The sequence below is a fragment of the Scyliorhinus canicula genome, chromosome 20 (assembly GCF_902713615.1).
Source record: "Scyliorhinus canicula chromosome 20, sScyCan1.1, whole genome shotgun sequence".
Classification (NCBI taxonomy): domain Eukaryota; kingdom Metazoa; phylum Chordata; class Chondrichthyes; order Carcharhiniformes; family Scyliorhinidae; genus Scyliorhinus; species Scyliorhinus canicula.
In genome coordinates this window covers 67,341,173-67,354,810 of record NC_052165.1, presented here as the reverse complement: position 1 = coordinate 67,354,810, position 13,638 = coordinate 67,341,173, and the positions used below count along the sequence as shown (strand labels likewise).

The following is a 13,638-nucleotide window of genomic DNA, read 5'->3' as shown; positions in this document are numbered from 1 at the left end:
GGTAGTTTGTGTTAATTGCTGTATGTAAGTTTTTGAATAAATAAATTCCATTATTATTATGTAGGTTTTTCACTGATATTTTGGGGATTGCATTCCATAATTCTACCCACCTTCCCGTAAAGTGCACAAATTTGTGACATTTTCAGATTAGCAGTATGAATATTCATTGTTGTTTATTTACTATTTCTAGCCAAGAGAGATGAAGGCCAATTGCACCTCCTCAACTTGACTGATGTTAACTCAAATTGACCAGTTGGATCTGGTATTTCTGATCTCTAAGTTGCAGTCCAACATAAACATTGGATTTGATAATTGAGACTCTGGGGGAATGGGGCAAATGGAAAACTGTTGGTTTTATAATGGAGCCATAAAGTAAAATGCTTTCTGGGTTAAATTGTTCCTCATTGTGATGACTATCAGTTCCAAATTTAAGGCAAGTGAACAGGCATTTTGATTTTGTTTTAAACATCAACTTCATAAAAACAGGGTTGCTTTAAAAAAAAAACAGGTCTGTAAATAAAAAGTGAAGAATCTTGGCATGCAATGATGACTGAATATCTCTTATGTCACACAAAGTACTAAGGTCAATTGTATTGTCTCTCCTGCTTTGGGAAAAATCAACCAACTAAACTCAGACCTGTATTGAGCAGAGCGGCTTCCTGGTCTGTATGACTCAGTTACTCAGTGTTCTAATCAATCAAAAGCATAATAGAAAAACACAGAGAAACAAATGAAGGCCATGCTCGGCCAGCCTTATTGAGTTCCTTTTTTTAAATTTATAGTACCCAATTGATTTTTTTCCAATTAAGGGGCAATTTAGCCTGGTCAAGCCACCAACCCTGCACATCTTTGGGTTGTGGGGGCAAACCCCACGCAGACACGGGGAGAATGTGCAAACTCCACACGGACAGTGACCCAGAGCCGGGATCGAACCTGGGACATCGGTGCCGTGAGGCAGCAGTGCTAACCACTGCACCATCGTGCTGCCCCTTTATTGAGTTCTTTGAAGAAATATTAGGATTGGTAAACACGGGTAATGTAGTAGACAAATATATTTGGATTTTCGTAAGGTCTTTGATAAAAGTCCCACCTGGTAGATTCATAACTAAGGGCAAAACATGTGGAGTCAAGGGATAAGTGACAGAATGCATAGCAAAGGGCAAAATGCTGCAATTGCTGACAATCTATAATACAGCATAAACAGAAAATAGTCAGCAGCTCAGGTTGCATGTGTGGAGAGAGAATGGAAAGCAAGCTGAGTAATAAAGAGGTTGACGATAGTTAGGTGAATTGGACATTCTGAAATATCCCTCCGTGTACACGAACAGGCACTGAAGTGTAGCGACGAGGGGATTTTCACAGTAATTTCATTGCAGTGTTAATGTAAGCCTACTTGTGACAATAATAAAGATCATTATTTATTTAGTCACTCAGACTGACAAAAGTTAGGAAATGATATGCCACAATGATTCATTAACGTTCCATCATTTAAATTACCAATTTTGTATCTGGGAATCAGAAGCATAATTTCAATATTTGTCGACAACACCTAATTAAGGCATGTAGTAAATTGTAGACAGCAATAAAATACATGAAAACATTAATAATTGTGCAGGATGGGCATGTTATTGGTAAATGTGCTTCGGTGTGAGGTGGAACATTTGGTATGAAGAATAAGGAGGCCCATATACTTGGGGAAAAAAGTGTCTAAATGGAGTAGAGGAAACATAGAATCATTACGGCACAGAAGCAGGCCATTCAGCACATCGTTATGTTGCCTCTTTGTCTGATAATTCAGTTAGTCTCAGTTCCTCACTCTAACCTTTTTCCCCAATAGGATGCCTCTTACTACCTACTTACTACCCACTTCCTATTCACAAGCTGGTAAAAGATTTGGGGGTTCTCTTTTATGTTGCTATTCTATTCTCATACTCTCTCAGCCAAACTTCTCTTCACTCTCCTTTTCAAATGATTTGTGTTTGACGTGGTTCTCACTTGAAGAATTACCTGGCATGCATCATACACTTTGGCTCATGGTTTTTTTTCTTATTCTCTCTTCATCCAAGGAGTCCTGGCTTTTGTTCTCCTGCCTTTTGGTTCTTGTTGGAAGGTATCTAACCTGCACCTGAAGCATCTCTTCCTTTCAATCACACATTGTTATGTTATTCCTTCGTATTTGGTACAGTTTTACCCTGGTTAGATCTCTTCTCACCTCGCCTTCTTCTATCTTAGTTTGTTCCTTTCTCTTCTCCATTACTAGTATACATCTTCTTGTACAAAGATAAGTCTTACCCAAGTGTTCCCCCACATACAATTAGTTTGCTTGACCCACAAAAACACCAGATCCAACAATGCTTCCTTCCTGGTTGGACCAAGAACATACTGGCCAAGAAAGTTCTTCTGAACACTTTTCACAAATTCCTCTCCATCCATGCCCTTAATTCAAACTTTATCTCAATCAATATTTGGGTAATTGAATTCCCCCACTGTATGCTTCTTCCACATCTCTGATTTCCCTGCAGATTTGTACTCACTCACTCAGGCAAACTCACACTCACTGACTCACTCTCTGTCTCCCTCTCTTTCTCCCTCTGTGTCTCTCTCTCTCACTAAATAAATAAATATTGTGAGGCCTATAGAATACTCTGAGAAGTATGATCAAACTGACTATAATCTTTTGCTTCTCCATTCTAACCAAATGGATACAGACCGTAACTCCTCAAAGACATCTTTTTCTACACTAAAAAATAAAATTCTATAAATAATACCTCTTTTTTTCCCCCTGAGTTTTCTGAACATTTTATATCCTTAAATATTAATCGTCCAGTTCTCACCATTTTTAAGCCATATTTCCATTTTGCACTGCTAGGCAGTCCTCAGACTTACAATTGGCCCCTGAAAACCACATTGTAAGTTGAACTGTTGTAAGTCAGAACTTATTTTCCCATCTGGACACTGGTATAAATGGGGGGGAGGGGGTTGGTTCCTGAATCAAGGCAGGAAATCGCTCCTGGACTGCCTGGCAGTGTAAAATGCTCTCAACTGTTGTCCTGTCAAATGCTGAGGCAACTATTATTGTCTGCACGATTTAACACAAGTTTCTTGGTTAGTATGGGAGATATGAGGCCGTTTGATTACTGTCAGTTGTTTAACCTTGAACATCTGCGAGTCTAAGTGCATATTACAGCATAAGCGTATAAATGTGTTAAAATTCGGATGGTTGCGCCAAAAAAGATAACAAGAAAATACTTGTTTCTAACCTAATAAGACGGTTCGACCTGTCCAGCTATATAGATTGGCGGCACACGTCAAAGTGCATGTATGAACTTGCTGGCACAGCATTATAAAGTTGAACCTGACATTGTAAAATTGAAATGGGGTGTCAATTTGTAAACATTGTAAGTCGTAACTCGAACATCGCAAAGTTGAGGGCTGCCTGTATTACCACATTCTTTTCCTACATGGCTCTTTGTGCATGTAGCTCGCCAGCCATATTCACCACACTTTATGTATATGCATACATGCATTCTTGACCTGTCTTTGTATTCCTCATAGTGCTTCTTTGTCAGCTCCTATCTAATAAGGTGTTCTTCAATACAGTAGTTTTATCCATGTGGCACTGGGCCTAATCAAGACCGTTTGAGGTTCTGCTTTTTAACTCCCTCCCCAACTCCTGTGAATCTGACCAGAGGACCTCAATATGTGCTCTCACTCTGTCATTGTTAATGTCATATTGTCATGGTTCACTCTCTTCCCCCAGCAGAAATTACAGCACCCTTTCCATGATGTCCTACTTTTTGAAACATTTTAGATCCTTGAATATTAAGTTCCCAACCTCTCCATCTGTAATACATATTTCCATTATTTCCTGGATATCACATTCCCACACACCCGATTTCTGCTTGTATCTCACTGATCACCTTCACACTTTAAGGAGCAAAGGAATCTGGGGATACAGATACACCAATCACAAAGAATATTGACAAAGGTTAATAAGTCTATTGAAAAAAAACGAAGCACTCGGAATCCTTGCTGGAGGGAGAGAATTGAAAAGCTGGCATGTTTTGTTAAACTAGTAGAGAATCTTGTCTAGACTTTGCTCCGAGTTATCTTGAATAGTTGTGGTCTCCATATTACAAAATGGATATTGAGGTGCTTGAGAAGATGCAAAAAAACGATTGACTAGAATAATGCCAGAATGGAGAGGTTATATCCATCAGTTAAAATTGAATACATTGTGGCCCATCTACCCTCCCATCTTTCCCTCCCTCTTTCTCGGTGAAGAGCTGAGCTGGTCAGTTCAAAATTCAAGCAGGCTCTCTATTTCTGTCAGTGATTGCTTATTACTTTTTTTATTCTTTCACAGGATTAAGGTATCGCTAGCTAAGCCAGCTTTATTGTCTGTCCCTAATTGCCCTTGAGAAAGGTATTTATAAATGAGAATAAATGGGGTGGTGGAGCAAAGGGATCTGAGAGTACAAGTATACACCTCACTACAAATGGTGACACAGTTAACAAGGCCATAAGAAATCAAGCAAGCATTAAGGTTTATTTTTAGAGCGATAAAATTGAGAAGTTTTGTTAGACTTATTCCAAATGTTGGTCAGACTAAATTTGGAGTGCATACACTTCTGTCTACTATATTACCAAAGAAAGAAGATATAGAGACACTGAAGAAGTTGAAAAAGATTTACAAAGATCATTGCAGAAATGGTTGCACAATAACTATCAAGAGGTCATGAATATGTTGGGTCTCTTTTCTTTTGGAAAGAGAGAAGGCTTGAAGGGATGAGACCTAATGGGTTTTAAAAATTCTGTGAATTTATGCTCGAGTTTCCACAATTTTTCCAATTGGAATAGCAAAACCATTAAGGTATCACCAAAAAATAAAACTGACTGAAAAGTTTCTTCTCTATCCCCTAAGCGTAGAGCAGTGAGAATGTGGAACTGGCTGTAGTAAGTGCTTGAAGTGTATCGTATAATGGGAATAATGCATTTAATGGGAAGCTAGATAAGCAAATGAGAAGGGACTAAATCAGTGTTAGGCAACCTGTGGCCCAGAAGCTACCTGCGGCCTATCTGGGTTCTGTGTGTGACCCAAGAGACATTTTGTAGTCCATTGTCCAAGCACAGGGTTGCTGCATTCCACTGATGTCCATTTGTCTAGTTTTTGTCCAAATGGTATAACCAAACTGAAATGCACATAAAAGCAAGGGCAGGAATGTTGATTGTACACAACATTGACTGTGAGCCGTGCACTCCCTCTGTGTCCAAGGTGTAAATATTTATTTTGTTTTTAAAATTTGAATGATGACAATTCTATTAATATAAATAATTAACCATTTACTTTACATCATTATGAAAAAGTCTGCTTGTATTAAATTTATTTAATCTTATTTATGGGGGTCATGGTTAGTAATCAAGCCCAATTTCAATCTTGTGGCCCACTGAGGTAAAGGAGGGTCACTCATGCAGCCCACTCAACAGCCTAGGTTGCCCATCACTGAAAGGTTGTAATGATGATCGAGTTAGATGGGAAAAGATGAGAGAAGGCTCGAATGGATGATGGCCACTGGCATTGACAGTGGGCAACTGACTGCGTTATGGGCAATGAAGGCTACTTATTTATCTGAACTTTATCATCAAGGTCTCTTTCAAAGTCTGTGTGTATTCTGGAACAGCAGTGTAAGCTTCCAAACAATGTGGTGTCAACATTTAAGCGTTCCTTGTTGTCTGGAGACAGGTGAGGCAGGCCAGAATAAGAACTGGAATATTACCCTCTTCAGTTGGGCAGTTATGTTCCAGGTTTGGCAATCTCAAGAAAGTTCCACCATTCCTGTCTCTCTCTGAAGACATTCATTGTTTGTTTCTTGTTTCCTTCTGCTTTACACTTGCTCAACAAATGTGGGTGTTACTGATGAGGCTACATCTATTACCCGTCTCTGGTTGCTCTGAGAAGATGCTGGCAAACCCTTTTTGAAAGAACTGTAGTGTTTATGTTTAGTGATGGCACTCCCATATTGTTTTAAATGGAAACTCCAGTATTTTGATTCCCGGAGTATGAAGGGCCACAAGATTGTATGTAACGTATGGGTGACAGGGGATCAGGAGTTATGGGGATGAGAAACCTATCTGCTCCTATGTCTTATGACCATGTTGGTTCTTCTCAGTTGAGGTATTGGGGCTGAGAAGCGATACCAAAGCAAATTGAATAGATCTGTTGCAGCTCTTTCATTTTCTGCTGGTGAGCTCATTGTCTGCAGCAAAATCTACTGTACCTTTTTACAATGGTAACTTTACAGTTAAAATATTCTTGCACAGGATAAATTGTGAAAACGTATACTAAGCAATTGGGGACTAACTTAAAATAAAATCCGTTCCAATCCTGCCATTCAGATAGTCACGAGCGCTGATAGTGCCACAACTCACAAGATCAAGCCCATGATAGACAGAATGAAGTTTAATAACTGCTATGTTTGATCATTTGATTAGCAGTGCAGATTTCATACTTGAATGGAATTGTTGTGCTTCAGAATTGAACGTTGTAATTTAAATATAGTTTATATTCAATGCACTGTCTATTTGCACCGTTAGACTGGAGCTTTCTAGCCGTTTACGCTGGCGGATCCTCCGGGCCTGCCGACAGCACACCCCCCCCAACCCGGCAGCAACGGGTGCATTCAACAGGAAACCCCGTTCTCAACAGTGGACTCGGAGATCCGACCAATGGCAGGCTTCCTCTGCCACCACGGAACATACCACGGAAAATCCCGCCCTACTATATTTAGAAAATATTCCACATCTTGTGTAGCTCTTTCAACAATGTGAATTTTCACATCTAACCTCCACATAATAATACCTCACCCACAGTAGCAAGTCTCCAATTGGCAGCCTAATGATCAGATACAGGCCCCCCTACCTCAGCATATTGTTGTTCCAGTTTGCTGCACCATTGCCGAATCAATATATATATATATATATATATATATATAAAAGTTCCTATGTTTCACATCCAGTGTATTCAACATTGGGTAGAGTTTAGGTTGGATTCTTCAGTCTACCTCAACCACAGGTTACACATTCCTTCCTGTATTTGCAGATTGAAATCTCATGCTGTTATTTTGCTGTGGCGACACATTCTTAAGCTAGCACTTCAGTGAGGTATTGATTGGGTGCTGCACTATACAAGGTGCCGTCCTTGGATGAGAGGTTAAACCTAGGCCCCGTTTGCTCCCCCATGTGGAAGCTAAAGATCCCGTGGCAATAGTTGTAGAAAAACAGTACAGTAGTAGCCAACATTTATCCCTCAACCAACATCACAAAAATAGATAATCTCGTCATGTATTTCATTGCTGTTTGCGGGAGCTCCTTGCTTCCAAATTGGCTTACATTTCTTAAACTATAATAGTGACTTGGCTTCAAGTACACTGGCTGTAAAGTGCTTTGGAACATCTTGAGATAAAAAGATGCACTCTAAAATTGCAAGTACATAAAAAAAATAACCTGTTTGTCCACCCTGTTGTAATCAACCAGACTCGCGTCTTCCTGTGAAAGGGTAGACTCATGGGTCTGGTGAGTTCCTGCCCGATGTCTGTGGGTTTAAAAAAAAATAGGCCGGACGTCAGATGACAGGGATGTGCTGAGTAGTCGCACAACAGGTGGCTCTCCTCTGTAAGACAGAAAAATAGGTACTTTTGACCGAATTTAGCCTGCAAAATCGGACTAAAACATCTCCTCGCCCTCAATGATGATATAACAAAAATGGCAGGAAGCAGAAGTTCAAGTGGCCGCAGGAACACCCAAAAATGGAAGCAAGGCACAAGAGTAACGATCAAGCGGGTCAGCAGACCAATGAGGTGAGGGGTCCCCAGCTGCGCCCAAGAGAGGGAGACTGGTGACCCCAAAATCGAGAGGGGGGGTCCCCAGCTAAGTGATGGATGGAAGATGGGCCTCCGCTCTGGAGGCCATTGCCAAGCTGCATGGATACCAGGACTGGGAAAGGATCCTTCAATGGCTAAAAGATGAAGGCTTGTAACTGGTGGGACACAAGATCAGAGTCTATAAGACATTGGGACAGGCCTGGCAAAGCATAGGGCAGAATTTAATCAGGCAAAATCGGCCCTATACAAAAACAAAATTAAGTTCAGGTTCTGGGTAACATATCAGGGAAAGGAACACTAATTCACTGAACTTGCAGAAGCGGACGAGTTCATCCAAAAGAATGGTCTAGACAGACAACAAGGGAGACAGTGATAACGAAGGCACAGAAGAGGACGAGAAAACCTATGGACAATTTTGCACAGGACTGCATCGTCTTGTTATGAGCAGGGGAACCAGTTCGTAACAAGGAGGGGTCGAGTGCAGCAGAGCTCAGGCGAATGTAAGGAAGAGTGGGTGTAGGAGGGGAGTCAGTCTGACCACACTAGTGCAAAATTCCATGAGTGAGAGGGGGGGGGGGAGAGTCACGGAATATCTAACACCCGGGCGAAAGTGCTGGGATGGGGGGGGGGGGGAAAGCAGAGAGGTAAACATAAGGTGGGGGGCATGTGTGTGCGCGCGTGGGGGGGGAGACAAAACCACAAGGGGAAGCAGAATGGCCGGGGGGGTGGGGGGGGGGGGGGAGAGGAGCTCTAGACTGGCCTCAACAGGTTACTCTCAGAACCGTGGAACAAGATGGCACCGCAAGTAGCCACTTTGGAGAGTCCCTGGACAAAAGGAAACACTGAGTGCAGGGGCTCATGCACAAGGTAAGTATAGTTGATCCCATGGAGAGGGTGGGGGGGGGGAGGAGGAGGAGAGTCAAACCTCTTCCCCAATTAGGATAGTCACCTCGAACGGCCCAGTGAAAAGATCCAGGGGGGGGGGGGGGGGGGTGTGGTAACCATACTGATAAGCAAGAGGACGATGTTCACTGCGACAAAGACGGTTACAGACCAAGGGGGAACGGTACGTCATGGTCAGCGGTATCCAAGATGGGGCACTGTCCTTGTCGACGTGTACGCTCCCAACTGGGATGATACAGAATTTGTAAAGAAGACCAGGGCGGAAATCCCCGACATAGATGCACACCGACTCATCATGGGAGGTGGGAGACACTTCAACTGTGCACAGGACCCACTTATGGACAGATTGATCCCGAGAACGGGGAAAACAACAGCCTAGAGAACTGGGAATATTTATGGAACAGATGCAGCAGTGGACCCATAGCGATTCATGTACCTAGGTTAGAAGGAATTTTTTTTTCTCGCCAGTACACAAGGTCTATACCCGTGTCAACCTCTTTGTAGTGGGGAAAACAATGCTTCAGGAGATAGTGAGGGCGGAATACTCTGCAATTGTAATCTTCTACCACGCTCCACATTGATGTGAGGTTGGAGACGGATCGTGCCCAACGCCCCACATGGAGATTTGGGCACGACCCTCCTGGCCAACAATGTCTTCTGCCAGAAAACATCACAGGCGATAGGCAAGTATGGGTTAAGGGTAGACAGCTAACAGCGAACAGGCAACTGCTGAACGTGATAATGATCCCATCCAGGGAGGGAACAGCAGAGGTGATCGTCTCCCTGGAAGCAGTGAAGGCCTTCGACAGAGTCGAGTGGAAGTAGAGGTACTAGATCGGTTTGGGCATGAGGTTCACCTCATGGGTGAAACTCATGCACAAGCCCCCAAGACGAGATACGGACCAACACCACCAACTCTGAATACTTCCAGTTGCACAGAAACACAAGGCAGGACTGCCCACGGTCCCCACTCTTATTTGCCCTGGCACGTGAGTTGTTGGCGATCGCCCTCAAGAGTGGCGAGAAGCTGGAAGGGAATTCGAAGAAGAGACCGAGAGTGCAAGAGGCTCGGTCTATGCGGATGACTTGCTCCTCTACATCTTGGACCCGCAAAGCAACATTGAAGTGATCATGAAGCTCCTGAGAGTTTGGAGCCTTCTCGGGCTACAAACTCAACCTGAGCAAGAGTGAAGTATTCCCTGTGAACCCGAGAGGGGGAGGGAGAGCAGAAGGGACTACCATTCAAACTAGCCCAAAACAAATTGCTCTACCTAAGGACACTGATTATTAGGGACTTTACACAGAAGACAGTCTAGCAACATTAGAAGGACTGTCAGAGAGACTGCAGCTACCTAATAGAAGTGAACTTCAACACCTACGGTTCAAGAATTTTCTCCTCAAGGAGACAACAGCATAACTACAGACCCCGAGACACACAATGCTACAGGGGCTATTGGATGCGGTAATCTGGGTGGTGGGTGGGTTGAACTGTGGGGACTTGTACGGAGTATAATCAGAAAGGGCATGCTCCCTACTGGACGAAACACTGGAAGAATGGGAGGAAGAACTAGGGACGGAAATAGGGTGGGGATTCTGCAGCGAAGCACTGAACTCCACCTCATGCGCAAGGCTAAACTCATGTATCTGAAAGTGGTGCACAGCACACACCTGACGAAAACTCGAATGAGTAGGTTATTCCCGGTGGTGGAGGATAAATGTGAATGGTGCCAGGGAGGCCTGGACAACCACACCCACATTTTCTGGGCCTGCCCCAGACTTGTCAGGTTTTGGACAACCTTCTTTGAAGCAGATTAAGGTTGTGGGGGGTGAGGTTGGAAGTGTGACCAAGAGTGGCAGTCTTCGGGGTATTGGACTAGCCAGAAGTATTCATGAGGAAGAGGGCCGAAGCCCTTGCCTTTGCTTCCCTAATCGCCCTCTGGAGAATCCTGCTCGGCTGGCGATCAGCAGCACCGCACACAGCTGCAGACCTGTCGGAATTTCCCCACCTAGAGAAGTTCAAGGGAATAGACAGTAAATGGGAGGGAGACATGGGAACCTATGAGATTGCAGAGAATAGACAGGAAAAGGAAGGGGGTTGTGGAGGCTAGAGAGAGAGAGGAGAGGGAGATTGGAAAACAGACAAAACCAATATCGGGGGCCTAGAGCAAGGCCACAAGAAACGGAACTCCCAAAGAAACACTGAAAGTGAGATGGGTGGGGTGGGGCCAAATGACAAAGCGGGGGAATGGGGTGGGTGGGGCCAAACCACAAAGGGGGGAGACCAGGTGATAGAACATTACAGCGCAGTACAGGCCCTTCGGCCCTCGATGTTGCGCCGAGCTGTGAAACCACTCTAAAGCCCATCTGCACTATTCCCTTATCGTCCATATGTCTATCCAATGACCATTTGAATGCGTTTAGTGTTGGCGAGTCCACTACTGTTGCAGGCAGGGCATTTCACGCCCTTACTACTCTCTGAGTAAAGAACCTACCTCTGACATCTGTCCTATATCCATCTCCCCTCAATTTAAAGCTATGTCCCCTCGTGCTAGACATCACCATCTGAGGAAAAAGGCTCTCACTGTCCACCCTATCTAATCCTCTGATCATGATGGGGTCAAATGACAAAGGGGGAGGGGGGAAGGGAATCGCATGTAAGTAGATACCTCCCCACTGTATAATAAGCGACCTAAGAACAGATCCTAAAACAACAAAAGGAGGTTTGCAGGGGGGTATTGGTGTGAAGGTGGATGAATACCAAGGGTATCCTGTGTATTGTGTGTCGTCTTGTGTATTGTACCCTTGTTGAATGTACAGTTTATAAAATGTAAAACTTCAATAAAAACATTTTTTGAAAAATAGGCAGCAGCAGGATTTTGATGACGGGCTGATATTTCAATGCATGCAGCAGAGTAAAAGTCTTGTTTGTTCCACATCAATAACGAAGACTGCTCAAGATTAAAATTTTATCTTCTCACTCTGCCTGAATGTAACTGCTCTCAGCCATGCTCCAATGGTAACACTCTGAAATGAGAGTCAGAAGATCGTGTATTCAAGGCCCAATGTAGATTCTTGAGCACCCAGTCCAGGATATTACTGCAGTACTACTACTAATAATCACAATCTTTATTGTCACACACAAGTAGGCGTACATTAACACTGCAATGAAGTTACTGTGAAAAGCCCCTAGTCACCACGTTTGGGCGCCTGTTTGGGTACACAGGGAGAATTCAGAATGTCCAATTCACCTAACAAGCATGTCTTTCGGGACTTGTGGGAGGAAACCGAAGCACCCGGAGGAACGTGCAGACTCAGCAGACAAGTGACCCAAGCCGGGATTCGAACCTGGGACCCTGGAGCTGTGAAGCTACAGTGCTAACTGCTATGCTACCATGCTGCCCGATATTCACCTGCCCTCAGAACTACTGAGGGAGCTCTGCGCTTTGTCTTACAGATAAAATGTGAAATTTAGTCCCCATCCGCCTCTGAAGTCGTAAAAAATCCTGCAGTGCTGTTTGAAGAAGAGCTCTAATATTCTCCCCACTGTCCTGACTAACATTTATCCCTCAACTAACACCGAAAACAAATGGCCTATAACATAATTGCTGTTTGTCGGAACTTGGTACAATCTGGCTTGCATTACCTCCATTACAACAGTGGCTACACCTCAAAAGGTATTTCATTAGTTGTAAAACATTATCTGAATGCCTGAGATTATGAAAATTTATAATTATAAATCATAGAATGATACAGTACAGAAGAAGCCCTTCAGCCCATCAAATCTATACTAATCCCACTTCCCAGCACTTGGCCCAAAGCCTTGAATGTTATGACATTTCAAGTGCTCATTCAAGTTTATTTTAAAGATTGAGAGGTTTCCTGCCTCTACTACTCTCCCAGACTACATTCTGGATTCCCACCCCCCTCTGGGTGAAAAAAAAACCTTTCCTCAGATCCCATTTAAATTAATCCTTCTGCCTTTCACCTTAAAATTATGCCCTCTTGTTATTGACCCTTCAACTAAGGGGAACAGCTACTATCTATCTATCCATCCTGTCCGTGCCCCTCATAATCCTATACACCTCAAATCATGTCCCCTCTCGGCCTTCTCCGAAAAAGAAAACAATCTGAGTTTATCATAGCTAAAATGCTCCGTCCCAGGCAACATCCTGGCGAAAATCCTCTGCACACCCTCTATTGCTCAGTGGGCTAGACAGCTGGTTTGTGATGCAGAACAAGGCCAGCAGCGGGGGTTCAATTTCCGTACCTGCTTACCCGAACAGGTGCCGGAATGTGGTGACTAGGGGCTTTTCACAGTATCCTCATACTTAAGGTCATTATTAATATTATTACTGCGATCACATCTTTCTTATAGTGCAGTGACCAGAACTGCATATAGTAATCCAGCTGTGGCCTAACCAGAGGCCTGTACAACTCCAAAATAACCTCCCTGCTCTTATAATCAATGCCACGACTGATGAAGGCAAGTGTCCCATGTGCCTTCATAACTACCTTATCAACCTGTCCTGCCGCCTTCAGGGATCTGTGTATCCCTCTGTTCCCCTTTCTTTTGAATTTGGGCCAGCTCTCACAAGTAGGAGGCAGAATGTTAATTTTGTGGACCTCCCAATGGATAAGTTATTGAATACATAGATAAAACTAGATTAATTTAGTAACTTTTTAATGATAGGTTCTAAATTAATTTTAGTAAATTATTAGCTTTTTTTAATAAAAGTGTTTTTCTATCTTCGTCCGTTATCCTTAAATTCACCTGGAATGTCATCTGGCTAAATTGTAAATCAGTTTTCTGCTCTGCCCTGTAACTGTTATCAAAGTCAGACTGGAGTTACAACTG

General features: G+C 43.3%; 1 protein-coding gene across 13 annotated transcripts in view; it reads left to right on the top strand.

Annotated features, from left to right (window-relative positions):
• LOC119955200 (ataxin-7-like protein 1) overlaps positions 1–13,638 on the top strand; it is a 280,989-nt gene that overhangs the window by 148,851 nt on the left and 118,500 nt on the right. The window lies entirely within an intron of this gene.